Below are 14,538 nucleotides of genomic sequence, written 5' to 3'. Positions count from 1 at the left end.
CGTCTGTTAAACCATCACATGTGTGTTAAACCATCACATGTCTGTTAAACCATCACATGGGTGTTAAACCATCACATGTCTGTTAAACCATCACATGTGTGTTAAACCATCACATGTCTGTTAAACCATCACATGTGTGTTAAACCATCACATGTGTGTTAAACCATCACGTCTGTTAAACCATCACATGTGTGTTAAACCATCACATGTCTGTTAAACCATCACATGGGTGTTAAACCATCACATGTCTGTTAAACCATCACGTCTGTTAAACCATCACATACGTGTTGAACCATCACATGTGTGTTAAACCATCACACGTCTGTTAAACCATCACATGTATGCTAAACCATCACGTCTGTTAAACCATCACATGTGTGTTAAACCATCACATGTGTGTTAAACCATCACATGTGTGTTAAACCATCACATGTCTGTTAAACCATCACATGTGTGTTAAACCATCACATGTCTGTTAAACCATCACATGTGTGTTAAACCATCACATGTGTGTTAAACCATCACGTCTGTTAAACCATCACATGTGTGTTAAACCATCACATGTGTGTTAAACCATCACATGGGTGTTAAACCATCACATGTCTGTTAAACCATCACATGTCTGTTAAACCATCACATGTGTGTTAAACCATCACATGTCTGTTAAACCATCACATGTGTGTTAAACCATCACATGTGTGTTAAACCATCACATGTGTGTTAAACCATCACATGTGTGTTAAACCATCACATGTGTGTTAAACCATCACATCACCGTCTCTTGCTCTCACATGAACTGCTCAGTAAATGAGCTGCATTACAACACGGACTACACACGTATGCTATTATGAATTTAAAAAACAGAAGCCCACTCGCATAGATCTGCACCTAGCAGTCTGCTCTTACATATGCCCCCCCGACACACACACACACACACACACAGTTTATAAATACGCACTAAACGGATACGAGGTGGATCGATAAGTGCTGGCAGAGTGGGAGCACTTCTATCTGAGGTTACGTAACAGAGGAAGAGGAGGAGGAGTAGGAGGAGGAAGAGGAAGAGGAAGAGGTGTGGACACAACACATTGGACATGAGTTTGGAGGAATGTCCAAGAAGTTGCACAAACGGAGGTTCTTTGTCACAAAGGTGCAGAACACGGTTCATGTGGTGGTGAAGTGATGAGAAGGTTTGACCCCGAGGAGAACCGTGCACTCCAACAGAACACTGAGGTGAGGCCTGGACTCAGCAAAGACGTTGCTCCCTGGGTCCAGACCTCTCTGAAGCAGCCTGAGGCGGTGTGAACGCGGCCTTACTCCAGATATCCACTCTGAACTCCTATCTGACAGACGCACACTTCACTGAGAGCCACACACACACACACACACACACACACACACACACACACACACACACACACACACACACAGTACAGCTGCTGAGCGGTGGTGAGGTGAGGCTGAAGGGTGAATCTGATGATCCACTGGACCAGAGCAGCTTAACAGGTTCATCCTCTCCTCTTCATCCTCTCCTCTTCATCCTCTCCTCTTCATCCTCTCCTCCTGACAGCAGGAAAGGAGGACTGAAGAGCAGCCGCAGCCGGACTCTCAATACCCATGATGCACCGGGTCCTGTAAGACTAAATGATTTCAATTGTTGCCCGTCCTCTGGAAGCATGTCCCGATTAATATTCATATAAAATGAAATGTCCAAAAGCCTGAGAATGAACCTGTGACAACCGTGTTTCTTTGTGGTTTTATTGGCGGGTTCTTGCCGATTGCCAGACTGCCCATGCTGACAGCCACAGGTAGCGCTAGCTGCTGCAGGCGCTAGCCGCTGCTTGTGTGCGAGGAGGCGGGAGGAAGACATGGCTGTCGCAGCGAAAGCTCGTCAAGCGGAGCAGAACGGGTTTAAATAGAGAGATCCAGAGCGGAGATAGCAGGATTAATTGGCCATAATTGCGCGACGTGTTGTGTTCCAAGTGACCCATTTAGCTGGTGAGCTCCTCCCGATCAGACTCTGGAGACTCATGAGGGAACACTGAGACCAGCCTCCAGTCACTGGTGTCTGTCTCTGATGTCTTCAGTGTTACAGCTACAGATCCTATTGTTCTTGTGATCTTAGCGATACTGGTACTCTTATCAATACACTTTTAGGTTCTTTTTGATTATTTTGTGAAAAAAACAACAATTAATGAAGTAAGGAACCGATGGACACGGCTGTATGGATCTAGTGTGTGAACAGTCTTTCTGAAGCAGCGATACACATCCTGGTACACACTGGTCACTCAGCGTCTGTGGAGGTTAACTGAGCTTACAGAGGGAGACATGGCTCTATCTATCTAACCTCCCATTCAAAAAGAAAAGGAAAACCAGTAAGTGATTGAAGTTACACCTTTTATTTGAAACGGGCTCCTGACAGATGTGTCATGAGAAAAGCCTCACTGTTCTCCTGATATGCTTCTGTTTTAATGTGCAGTGACTAAACTTCCTCCATGCTCACCTGGTGTCTTATGATGTATATGTTACACTATCATCTAGCACCCATGGGCGCTACCATAGAAACACCCACCTGCCTAATGTACAGTGCAGTGATCATAGTGTTTGTGGACATGCTGTACGTGTTGCCCTAAAGACACAATGGATGGTTCCTCTCTGTCCTCACCTGCACCACCTCTCTATCAAATAGACCACAGTCTGTATCTCCTGCAGCAGAGACGTCAGTAACACAACCACCACTGAGATGTGCTCATCAGAGCTACATCACATGTATGATATGAGATGTGCTCATCAGAGCTATATCACATGTATGATATGAGATGTGCTCATCAGAGCTACATCACATGTATGATATGAGATGTGCTCATCAGAGCTACATCACATGTATGATATGCGATGTGCTCATCAGAGCTATATACATCACATGTATGATATGAGATGTGCTCATCAGAGCTACATCACATGTATGATATGAGATGTGCTCATCAGAGCTACATCACATGTATGATATGCGATGTGCTCATCAGAACTATATACATCACACGTATGATATGAGATGTGCTCATCAGAGCTACATCACATGTATGATATGAGATGTGCTCATCAGAGCTACATCACATGTATGATATGAGATGTGCTCATCAGAACTATATATATCACATGTATGATATGCGATGTGCTCATCAGAGCTACATCACATGTATGATATGAGATGTGCTCATCAGAGCTACATCACATGTATGATATGAGATGTGCTCATCAGAACTATATACATCACACGTATGATATGAGATGTGCTCATCAGAGCTACATCACATGTATGATATGAGATGTGCTCATCAGAGCTACATCACATGTATGATATGAGATGTGCTCATCAGAGCTATATCACATGTATGATATGCGATGTGCTCATCAGAACTATATATATCACATGTATGATATGCGATGTGCTCATCAGAACTATATATATCACATGTATGATATGCGATGTGCTCATCAGAACTATATATATCACATGTATGATATGCGATGTGCTCATCAGAACTACTGCATCACACATGTATGATCCATAGAAACCCTTTTTGGAAGATACCCCACCTCCCCAAAAAAAAACGTTGATTGGGAACCATAATTGTTGTGGGTTGCGCCATACAACAACATTAGGGGCCTCATCAGGACCCTGGGCGGGTTCTAGAAGAAACCCACTAAATATAAAAGGGTTCTCTATAGCACCCCTAGGTCAGTTCTAAATGAAACCCAAAGAACATGAAAGGGTTCTCCATAGCGCCCCATGGGTGGGTTCTTGTGCTTAGAAGGTGGAAAGTTTCTGGATAGAACGTCAAAAGAGAGTTCTGGGTGGAACGATTACACCATAGAAGAGTTGGGGGTTCTGGGTGGAAGCTTTATGTCGAGGCTGTAGGTAGTGGAACCTTTATTAATGGTTCTAGCAGGGACCAGAACAAGCTGAAGAACCTCCAGTATCTGGTGCTAGTTAGCAGCTGTATTTCTCAGTGGTTGTCCAGCACGGCTCTACAGGAACCGGATCAATAGCCCAGTGGAACACGTTGCACTGCGTCCTCAGTGTAAACATGCTGATGCATATTGAGCTGGAGCACGTGACGGGTGACATTTGGTGCCTGTAATCAATAACGGTCCAGCTTTGACCTAAATCCTCTGACCCTCAGCAGACTGACAGTGAGCAGTCAATGGGGTTCTGGCGTTGAGTGATGAGGTGAATAGTTCATCTCCTATGTCACTGAGTTACTGTTTGTACATCACACTTCATTTAGCTGAGGCTTTTCTCCAAAGAGACTTAAAATAAGTGATTCAACCATGAGACCAAACTCACAATAACAAGAATCAAGAAAGTACAATTTCTTCAATAAAGTGAAACTACAAAGTGCTATCAGTAAGAGACATGCAAGTGCTACTAGGTGCTACTTTCTTTATTCAAGGTGTAGTTGAACTCCGCTAACTACCACTTGGAGCCTTTTGTCGTTGCTGAAGGACTAATTAACGCCTTTTAGGCACTACCACAGGAGAAGATCCTCCTCCCTGCGTTGCCACAGCTGCCCCGTCGTTTGGGCCTTAGTGTGCAGTGAAGTGTTCCCAGCTTGTGAGCACTCTGGGAGTTCTGTGTTTGCAGCGCTGCCTTCGTCTCAAAGGAGCGAGTGGAAGGAGTGTGCCGGATCGTTTTCACTTTTTCTCTGAGTTTAAACACATCCGTCTCGTACGCATGGACATCATTTCTTATTTCTGGCTAACAGACCCATATTATTTCTATGTCTGTATATAAGTACGAAGAGCTAAGTGAAGCCAGAGTCCAATCCATGTGTGTGTAAACACACATGGCCAAGGAACTTTATGACTCTCATCCCGAGGGAAAGTTGAAGTTGACAATTAACTCAAATGACTCACTGTGTATCCAAATATAAATGAATAATACAATAAAAATGATTGCGTTCTTTCTGTCCATTATAGCAGCGGTGGAAGACACTGATTTGACCCACATTGAACGTACGGTCCTTGTAATCAGCTTGTAAGTTGTTATGCTAGACCAGAGCGCTGCGCCTCCACACAGACAACGCTGGCCTGTTGTTTAGATTCCAGATAAAGAAGAAGTGAACAACCATGTATTATGTAAATGAGAAGGAAGGATCCCCCGGGGAACACCTCTTCCTTGAACCACAAAGAAAGAGATGGGCAACGCGAGGCCCTCTGGCAATACCCTGCAATGTATGTTCGGTGTAGCACATTGACAGCCAGCACCATTGACGCCTTTGACTAGAGACGGATGAGTTCCACCTCACGTGGGCCTCGGTAGGGGAACCCTAGGGGACCACGCGAGGAGATCATCCGTCTCTAGGGCCTCTCCGTTGCATCTGGCTGTTTGGATAGCTGTCCAACCACCTGATGCAGTACGTCTGACGCAGCTCAGAGGAAAAGGGGTAATAGAGGAAAGACACCTGGCTGACACGACTCCAGGTGCGTTGGCAAGAATCTGCCGATACGATACGTAACGTGAAACAGGGGTTACGATTCAATGTACTGCGGTACACTAGAATAGACTAGAATACATTCAACTGAGACAGATCCCTGATCAATACGTTCTCAAGCACTCAGCTAGACCGTATGCCGGTGAATGGCTCCAAACACAATGAGGCCTGATTAGATATGTGAGCTCCTCATCTCCTGCCTCAGATACGATCAGCGAACACTGTAGTCTTCCACATGAGCAGACTGTGGATAACAAGTGGACGTAGTGACATCACCCGTTGGTTTCTGGACTGACGTTTTCAAGTCTGGAGTTTGCCGATTTGGCTGTCGCCATCTTGAGTAACGGCCGTCACCATGTTATTGTTTTTTTCCCAGTCGATGAACAGAAGTTATCGTATCTGGACTGCGGACGAGTGACGAGTGAAACTTAACCTCATTCTTCAGCCACACACTCCTGTGTTTTCAACAGATGAGTGACAGCTCTGTCCGGCTCATCTACACACGTGTAGCATTAAATCATGGTGGAATTAACACGTTAGCTCGGAGGCAACGCACGTGTGAAGACACTTCTGCACTGGCTGCACTCAACGAGACAAAAACAGCAAGGATGTGACAACCGTTCTGCCTCAAATTAAAATGTGAGAGATCTCTAACTGAGCTTCTGGTCACCACAGATTGGTTCTAAGCAGTGTAAACCTCCACAGACTCTAAACGATAGAACAATGTCTTGTAACTAGGGATTTGTATCGCTGCTTCAGAAAGACTATTTGTTCACACACAAGATTCAATTTGCGGGAGTTGAAATTTTCCAACTCAGCCGAAAGATTTGCGTGACGCTGAGTTGTCTCTGCGTCAGCCGACACAGAGAGGAAGTACAAAGTACACGGACATAGAGCGTCGTCACGCCGTTGACAGGTTACGCTGCGCATCTCGCCGATTCCTGGTGTTTTGCTAAAAGCCTCCATGAGATCTCTGTGAGGTCTTTTCTGCTCTCAAAACAGAAAACAGATCTCAGCTCAACATGGAGCATGAATTGAGAGCCGTATCAAATCTATAAAAGATGTGTAGAGGAAAGCAGCTCTGCAGCCACTATTACTGATACAACCTGATGCTCACACATCTCACTCATTCTGTTTGGCACAGGTTGAACGTTATTGTTTTATCTTGAAAATATATTCAGTGATAAACAGGTTAATTGCAGCCACAATAGGCCATTTTTTGTGGTGGGGCATGAACATTGTTCTTCCTCCAAAGAGGAGCGTGACAAAAAAAGTTTGAGAACCGCTGACTTAATGAGGAGGAGGAGGAGGAGGAGGAGGAGGAGGAGCTGCTATTAGCAGATGAATGAGGCAGCCGGCAGGATAATGGACAAGGAGGCAGAGCGGGAACGAAAGACAACAGAGGACATTCTCTGAGTCACTTTGTGTGTGTAGAGGGGTGTGTGCGTGTGTCTGTGTAGGAGTTAGAAGACATACAACCCTGATGCATTGTGGTCCGGTGACCACTAAAAGGAGGATCAGTGGGCGCGTGACTGAAGGAGACTTTTCAAGGAGCTGATTGGCTAAAAAACGGCAACTGCTACACCCAGTAGCAGTTGCCTCAGTGAATTCCTGGAATTCCTCCTGGAATGTCAGCTGTGATCCTGAGCCAGCTGTTACTGTGTGTGTGTGTGTGTGTGTGTGTGTGTGTGTGTGTGTGTGTGTGTGTGTGTGTGTGTGTGTGTGTGTGTGGCAACGAATTGGCAATGAATTTCATCATCAATTTGTTGTGTCGCGAGATTATTACGTCAGTCAATAAGTCGCGGAGAGAAAAAAAAAAGAGCAGAGCAACTGACCGCCAGCGTTTCTGAGATTGGAGTGAGACACGGAGAAAAGCTGAGGTCTGATCTTCAATAGAACATCTTTGATGTGACGTGTTGAGTCTTGGCCAATCAGCGTAAAGATGTCTACAGCGTCTTCATTTCCCTCAAACTTGTTTTTAATGGAAGCTAGTCAGCTTGCTATCACGTTAGCTAACGTGTTTGGGTTGTAAAGTTACTCTATGTTCCGCTACAGTTCAGTCTTGCTTGTAAAAACCGTAACGTGATGAAACATGCCGTCACCCCCCGGTCTGGTTCAGTTCACCAGTCACTCTTAACGTTAAACCGGCTCACCGGAGGATCTGATGAAGGTTTTTATGACTCAAAGTAGAATGAAGCAAATCACGTAGTACTAAAGTAGTGTTGGTTCTTAAAGTACTGAACTAGTGTTGGTTCTTACAGTACTGAAGTAGTGTTGGTTCTTACAGCACTGAACTAGTGTTGGTTCTTACAGTACTGATGGTTCTTAAAGTACTGAAGTAGTGTTGGTTCTTAAAGTACTGAAGTAGTGTTGGTTCTTAAAGTACTGAAGTAGTGTTGGTTCTTACAGTACTGAAGTAGTGTTGGTTCTTAAAGTACTGAAGTAGTGTTGGTTCTTACAGTACTAAAGTAGTGTTGGTTCTTAAAGTACTGAAGTAGTGTTGGTTCTTACAGCACTGAACTAGTGTTGGTTCTTACAGTACTGATGGTTCTTAAAGTACTGAAGTAGTGTTGGTTCTTAAAGTACTGAAGTAGTGTTGGTTCTTAAAGTACTGAAGTAGTGTTGGTTCTTACAGTACTGAAGTAGTGTTGGTTCTTACAGTACTGAAGTAGTGTTGGTTCTTAAAGTACTGAAGTAGTGTTGGTTCTTACAGCACTGAACTAGTGTTGGTTCTTACAGTACTGATGGTTCTTAAAGTACTGAAGTAGTGTTGGTTCTTAAAGTACTGAAGTAGTGTTGGTTCTTACAGCACTGAAGTAGTGTTGGTTCTTAAAGTACTGAAGTAGTGTTGGTTCTTACAGCACTGAAGTAGTGTTGGTTTTTACAGCACTGAAGTAGTGTTGGTTCTTACAGCACTGAAGTAGTGTTGGTTCTTACAGCACTGAAGTAGTGTTGGTTCTTACAGCACTGAAGTAGTGTTGGTTCTTAAAGTACTTAAGTAGTGTTGGTTCTTAAAGTACTGAAGTAGTGTTGGTTCTTAAAGTACTGAAGTAGTGTTGGTTCTTAAAGTACTGAAGTAGTGTTGGTTCTTACAGCACTGAAGTAGTGTTGGTTCTTACAGCACTAAAGTAGTGTTGGTTCTTAAATAACTGAAGTAGTGTTGGTTCTTACAGCACTGAAGTAGTGTTGGTTCTTAAAGTACTGAAGTAGTGTTGGTTCTTACAGCACTGAAGTAGTGTTGGTTCTTACAGCACTGAACTAGTGTTGGTTCTTACAGTACTGATGGTTCTTAAAGTACTGAAGTAGTGTTGGTTCTTACAGTACTAAAGTAGTGTTGGTTCTTACAGTACTAAAGTAGTGTTGGTTCTTAAAGTACTGAAGTAGTGTTGGTTCTTACAGCACTGAACTAGTGTTGGTTCTTACAGTACTGATGGTTCTTAAAGTACTGAAGTAGTGTTGGTTCTTAAAGTACTGAAGTAGTGTTGGTTCTTACAGTACTGAAGTAGTGTTGGTTCTTACAGTACTGAAGTAGTGTTGGTTCTTAAAGTACTGAAGTAGTGTTGGTTCTTACAGCACTGAACTAGTGTTGGTTCTTACAGTACTGATGGTTCTTAAAGTACTGAAGTAGTGTTGGTTCTTAAAGTACTGAAGTAGTGTTGGTTCTTACAGTACTGAAGTAGTGTTGGTTCTTAAAGTACTGAAGTAGTGTTGGTTCTTACAGCACTGAACTAGTGTTGGTTCTTACAGTACTGATGGTTCTTAAAGTACTGAAGTAGTGTTGGTTCTTAAAGTACTGAAGTAGTGTTGGTTCTTACAGCACTGAAGTAGTGTTGGTTCTTAAATAACTGAAGTAGTGTTGGTTCTTACAGCACTGAAGTAGTGTTGGTTCTTAAATAACTGAAGTAGTGTTGGTTCTTACAGCACTGAAGTAGTGTTGGTTCTTAAAGTACTGAAGTAGTGTTGGTTCTTACAGCACTGAAGTAGTGTTGGTTCTTAAATAACTGAAGTAGTGTTGGTTCTTCCAGTACTGAAGTAGTGTTGGTTCTTAAAGTACTGAAGTAGTGTTGGTTCTTAAAGTACTGAAGTAGTGTTGGTTCTTACCGTACTGAAGTAGTGTTGGTTCTTAAAGTACTGAAGTAGTGTTGGTTCTTAAAGTACTGAAGTAGTGTTGGTTCTTACAGTAATGATGGTTCTTAAAGTACTGAAGTAGTGTTGGTTCTTAAAGTACTGAAGTAGTGTTGGTTCTTAAAGTACTGAAGTAGTGTTGGTTCTTACAGTACTGAAGTAGTGTTGGTTCTTACAGCACTGAACTAGTGTTGGTTCTTACAGTAATGATGGTTCTTAAAGTACTGAAGTAGTGTTGGTTCTTAAAGTACTGAAGTAGTGTTGGTTCTTACAGCACTGAAGTAGTGTTGGTTCTTACAGCACTGAAGTAGTGTTGGTTCTTACAGCACTGAAGTAGTGTTGGTTCTTACAGCACTGAAGTAGTGTTGGTTCTTAAAGTACTGAAGTAGTGTTGGTTCTTAAAGTACTGAAGTAGTGTTGGTTCTTACAGCACTGAAGTAGTGTTGGTTCTTACAGCACTGAACTAGTGTTGGTTCTTACAGCACTGAACTAGTGTTGGTTCTTACAGCACTGAACTAGTGTTGGTTCTTACAGCACTGAACTAGTGTTGGTTCTTACAGTAATGATGGTTCTTAAAGTACTGAAGTAGTGTTGGTTCTTAAAGTACTGAAGTAGTGTTGGTTCTTACAGTACTGAAGTAGTGTTGGTTCTTACAGCACTGAACTAGTGTTGGTTCTTACAGTAATGATGGTTCTTAAAGTACTGAAGTAGTGTTGGTTCTTAAAGTACTGAAGTAGTGTTGGTTCTTACAGCACTGAACTAGTGTTGGTTCTTACAGTAATGATGGTTCTTAAAGTACTGAAGTAGTGTTGGTTCTTAAAGTACTGAAGTAGTGTTGGTTCTTACAGCACTGAAGTAGTGTTGGTTCTTACAGCACTGAAGTAGTGTTGGTTCTTACAGCACTGAAGTAGTGTTGGTTCTTACAGCACTGAAGTAGTGTTGGTTCTTACAGCACTGAAGTAGTGTTGGTTCTTAAAGTACTGAAGTAGTGTTGGTTCTTAAAGTACTGAAGTAGTGTTGGTTCTTACAGCACTGAAGTAGTGTTGGTTCTTACAGCACTGAACTAGTGTTGGTTCTTACAGCACTGAACTAGTGTTGGTTCTTACAGCACTGAAGTAGTGTTGGTTCTTACAGCACTGAAGTAGTGTTGGTTCTTACAGCACTGAACTAGTGTTGGTTCTTACAGCACTGAACTAGTGTTGGTTCTTACAGCACTGAACTAGTGTTGGTTCTTACAGTAATGATGGTTCTTAAAGTACTGAAGTAGTGTTGATTCTTAAAGTACTGAAGTAGTGTTGGTTCTTACAGTACTGAAGTAGTGTTGGTTCTTACAGCACTGAACTAGTGTTGGTTCTTACAGTAATGATGGTTCTTAAAGTACTGAAGTAGTGTTGGTTCTTAAAGTACTGAAGTAGTGTTGGTTCTTACAGTACTGAAGTAGTGTTGGTTCTTAAAGTACTGAAGTAGTGTTGGTTCTTACAGCACTGAACTAGTGTTGGTTCTTACAGTAATGATGGTTCTTAAAGTACTGAAGTAGTGTTGGTTCTTAAAGTACTGAAGTAGTGTTGGTTCTTACAGCACTGAAGTAGTGTTGGTTCTTACAGCACTGAAGTAGTGTTGGTTCTTACAGCACTGAAGTAGTGTTGGTTCTTAAAGTACTGAACTAGTGTTGGTTCTTACAGTACTGATGGTTCTTAAATAACTGAAGTAGTGTTGGTTCTTACAGTATTGAAGTAGTGTTGGTTCTTAAATAACTGAAGTAGTGTTGGTTCTTACAGCACTGAAGTAGTGTTAGTTCTTACAGCACTGAAGTAGTGTTGGTTCTTAAAGTACTGAAGTAGTGTTGGTTCTTACAGCACTGAAGTAGTGTTGGTTCTTACAGTACTGAAGTAGTGTTGGTTCTTACAGTACTGAAGTAGTGTTGGTTCTTACAGTACTGAAGTAGTGTTGGTTCTTACAGTACTGAAGTAGTGTTGGTTCTTACAGCACTGAAGTAGTGGATCATAAGTTATGTTAAATGAATTCAACAATACAACACTGTAGTTCTGGTTCGTCACCTCAAGTGGACCAGCACCGGTTGTGTTACTGATCCACAACACGGTCCTTGTCCCCTAAATGGATGAAAAGTGAATGCTCTGGTTGGTCAGAATAAACCAGACATCTCAGAACCAGAACCATTTATTGCCATGTATGTTTTCACAGAAGTTGTGATGGCATGTTAGTTTTACCATGCTCTGACGTGTCACAGACCAACGCTGGATCCATTAAGCCAGACCATAATGCACAGACTGATCAGTGGACCTCTTCAGCACATGGAGACCAGACGTGTTGTAGACCCGTCCTCAGCTGCTGCAGACCCAGCAGACGTGGTGGAGCCTGTTGGGTCCCTGCACAGCCTCAGGAGGTGTGACTCCCTTCACTTTGCACCCCTCAGTCTCTTACTACACATCTACACTTGGTTGACCATCACCTCCTGATCTCTTCAGGATATTCTCCTAAATAAAAGGGCCTTTGCATTAGGGCTGAACCCAAATCTGAATTCATCAATCTGAATCAGATTTGGCTTTTAATTACAAAGATTTTCTCACATAGATTATCTGGCAATCTGAAAATCTCCTAACCCGTTTCAGGGATGATGTCTTGACCTCAACATGGCCGATGGCCCGCCACAGTTAACAATGACCTGGACATGTGCTCGCTAACCCACTAACCAGAGACCATTCTGCTTTTAGAAATGTGATACAAGAGACATGACATCATAATACCAGTGCTGTTGGTAATACAGTAACTGATTCCCGACATTGCAGCATCTTATCATACTACACGCTTTGACGCTAGAGTCAGCTCCTCGTGGCAGACAGCTGTGAAGCAGCACAGTGACAGACTCATGACGGGTGTGAACGTCTCGGCTCCTGTACTGACTTCAGGTGATGACATCATGACCGACTAATGTCTACAGTGTATTGGTACTAGAAAGGTACCCGTACGTTACAAACTATACGATTTTGCATATTTTTAGGATTGACACTTAAAAATGGCGCGGACCAGAGCTTACTCACTGGTCCGCTCCCTGTCATGCTGCCTGCACGCATTAGGCTCGTCCGTTAGAGCTGCGCCTCGCCTGCAGCCCAGAGAGAGCAGCGGACCAGCAGGAGGCGCTGACAAAAATCTGCAATCAAGTCGGACAGTTGTCAGCTGTGTTTACGCAGGAAGTCACAGAAAAAAGTACTTCCTGTTAGTTCCGAACTTTTGTTTACTTGTAGTTTACAGATCACGTTTGGATTTATTATATGTGTTTATAAATATATATTTATGTAAAAATGAGTGTGTAGCTGCATCCTTTGGTTTTTTGATGTCTGCCTGTGAAATACATTACTACTAGTTTTGATGAGTGTTGTATAAATACGATTTTGTATTAACAACCACACAATAACTGTTTTTAGATCAAACATGAGACTAATAGTCAATAATCCACCGTTAAGTATTACAACTACACATAAAATGCGAATTTTCTACAACACGTGGTGTTTGCTGTCAGATCTAAGAGCCAAGCAGTCGGGGGAGAGCCACTGCAGCGCCTGCCTCTGAAATCGATGGTCGGCTTAGTCTCGTGAGAGTATCGTTGACCACGTGTGCATGACGTCAGAGCAAGTCGGACACAAATCTAACCAGCATGCATTGCGCGCCGATCGCCAACGATCGATTCTGCGCAGAACTGGCTCATCTCGAACGAGCCTATTGAGTGCAAGGAGGCGGGGCAAGGGGAGGCGGGGCGAGGGGAGGCGGGGCAAGGGGAGGCGGGGCAAGGGGAGGTGGGGCAAGGGGAGGGAGGCTGGGCTCAGGGAGGGAGGCGGGGCTCGAGGAGGAGGGGCTCGGGGAGGAGGGGCTCGGGGAGGGAGATGGGGCTCCATCCACCATGGAAATAACCACTAGTTCTGCTTTATACTTGTTGTGTAAACTCCATAATAATATGGTTCATAATATAATATAATATATATAATATAATATAATATATAATATTATCCGTAGTCCAACAACAGCGTCTGAATGAAGCCGCTACCAGCGCTACTTCAGCAGTAGTTTGATTCAGCAACAGCAGGACGAGCGATGACGGGCGGAGCTTCTCAACGCTGATTTTTTCGTGCGAGTTGTTAGCGGCGTTCGCGCCCGTGCATTGACTTTGCATGTAGTCTACTCACGTGTCAAATTCGCAACGCGTTTGGTGTGAACGCAGCAAAGGCTGCAGCAGGTCAGGTCTAACTAAGTCCAGCATTAAGGCTACAGCGGCTCCATAACAAGAGAAGAACAGCGGGCTGGGGACCAGCAACAGGTCAGCTCTAACGGTCCCTCATGCCTCGGTCCTGTCGCTCTGGGGAGAACAACATACCTACCTACCTAGCTACTTAGCTAGTCTGTTAGTGTCTGTTTGTATTGGTTTATTATGGTTTTCCATATGATGCAGACTTTATTCACATCTTCTATTATTTATTATTTATTTATTGTAAATGTTTGGGATTTCTGCAGGTTGTGATTAACTAAAATGTCCACGTTGGGCCCAAATTAGTGGAGCGTTTCACAACTGTTGGGTGACGGCCCAAAAGTGGACCATGGGTTCATTGTGATGGGCCAAGTGGGTCCTGAGTGTGCTGCTTTGACTAGAACAGGGCTGGACCAACAGAACCAACCAGAGCAGGCTCCTTAACAGCGCTAACCAGCAGCAGCTAACCAGCAGCAGAACCAGCAGCAGCTAACCAGCAGCAGCTAACCAGCGCATCACTGACAGCTACAGGACACGCATCACTGACAGCTACAGGAGACGCATCACTGACAGCTACAGGAGACATCACTGACAGCTACAGGAGACATCACTGACAGCTACAGGAGACATCACTGACAGCTACAGGAGACACATCAC

At 43.5% G+C, this 14,538-nt stretch overlaps 1 protein-coding gene across 1 annotated transcript in view; it reads right to left on the bottom strand.

Annotated features, from left to right (window-relative positions):
- Window positions 1-14,538, bottom strand: part of arhgap39 (Rho GTPase activating protein 39) — a gene marked incomplete at its 3' end in the record, with an annotated part of 48,006 nt that overhangs the window by 26,780 nt on the left and 6,688 nt on the right. The gene's annotated exons all lie outside the window — the stretch shown is intronic.

The sequence above is a fragment of the Taurulus bubalis genome (assembly GCF_910589615.1).
Source record: "Taurulus bubalis genome assembly, chromosome: 7".
Classification (NCBI taxonomy): Eukaryota; Metazoa; Chordata; class Actinopteri; order Perciformes; family Cottidae; genus Taurulus; species Taurulus bubalis.
Note: the sequence above shows the minus strand (reverse complement) of the source record. Positions and strands in the feature narration are given on the sequence as shown.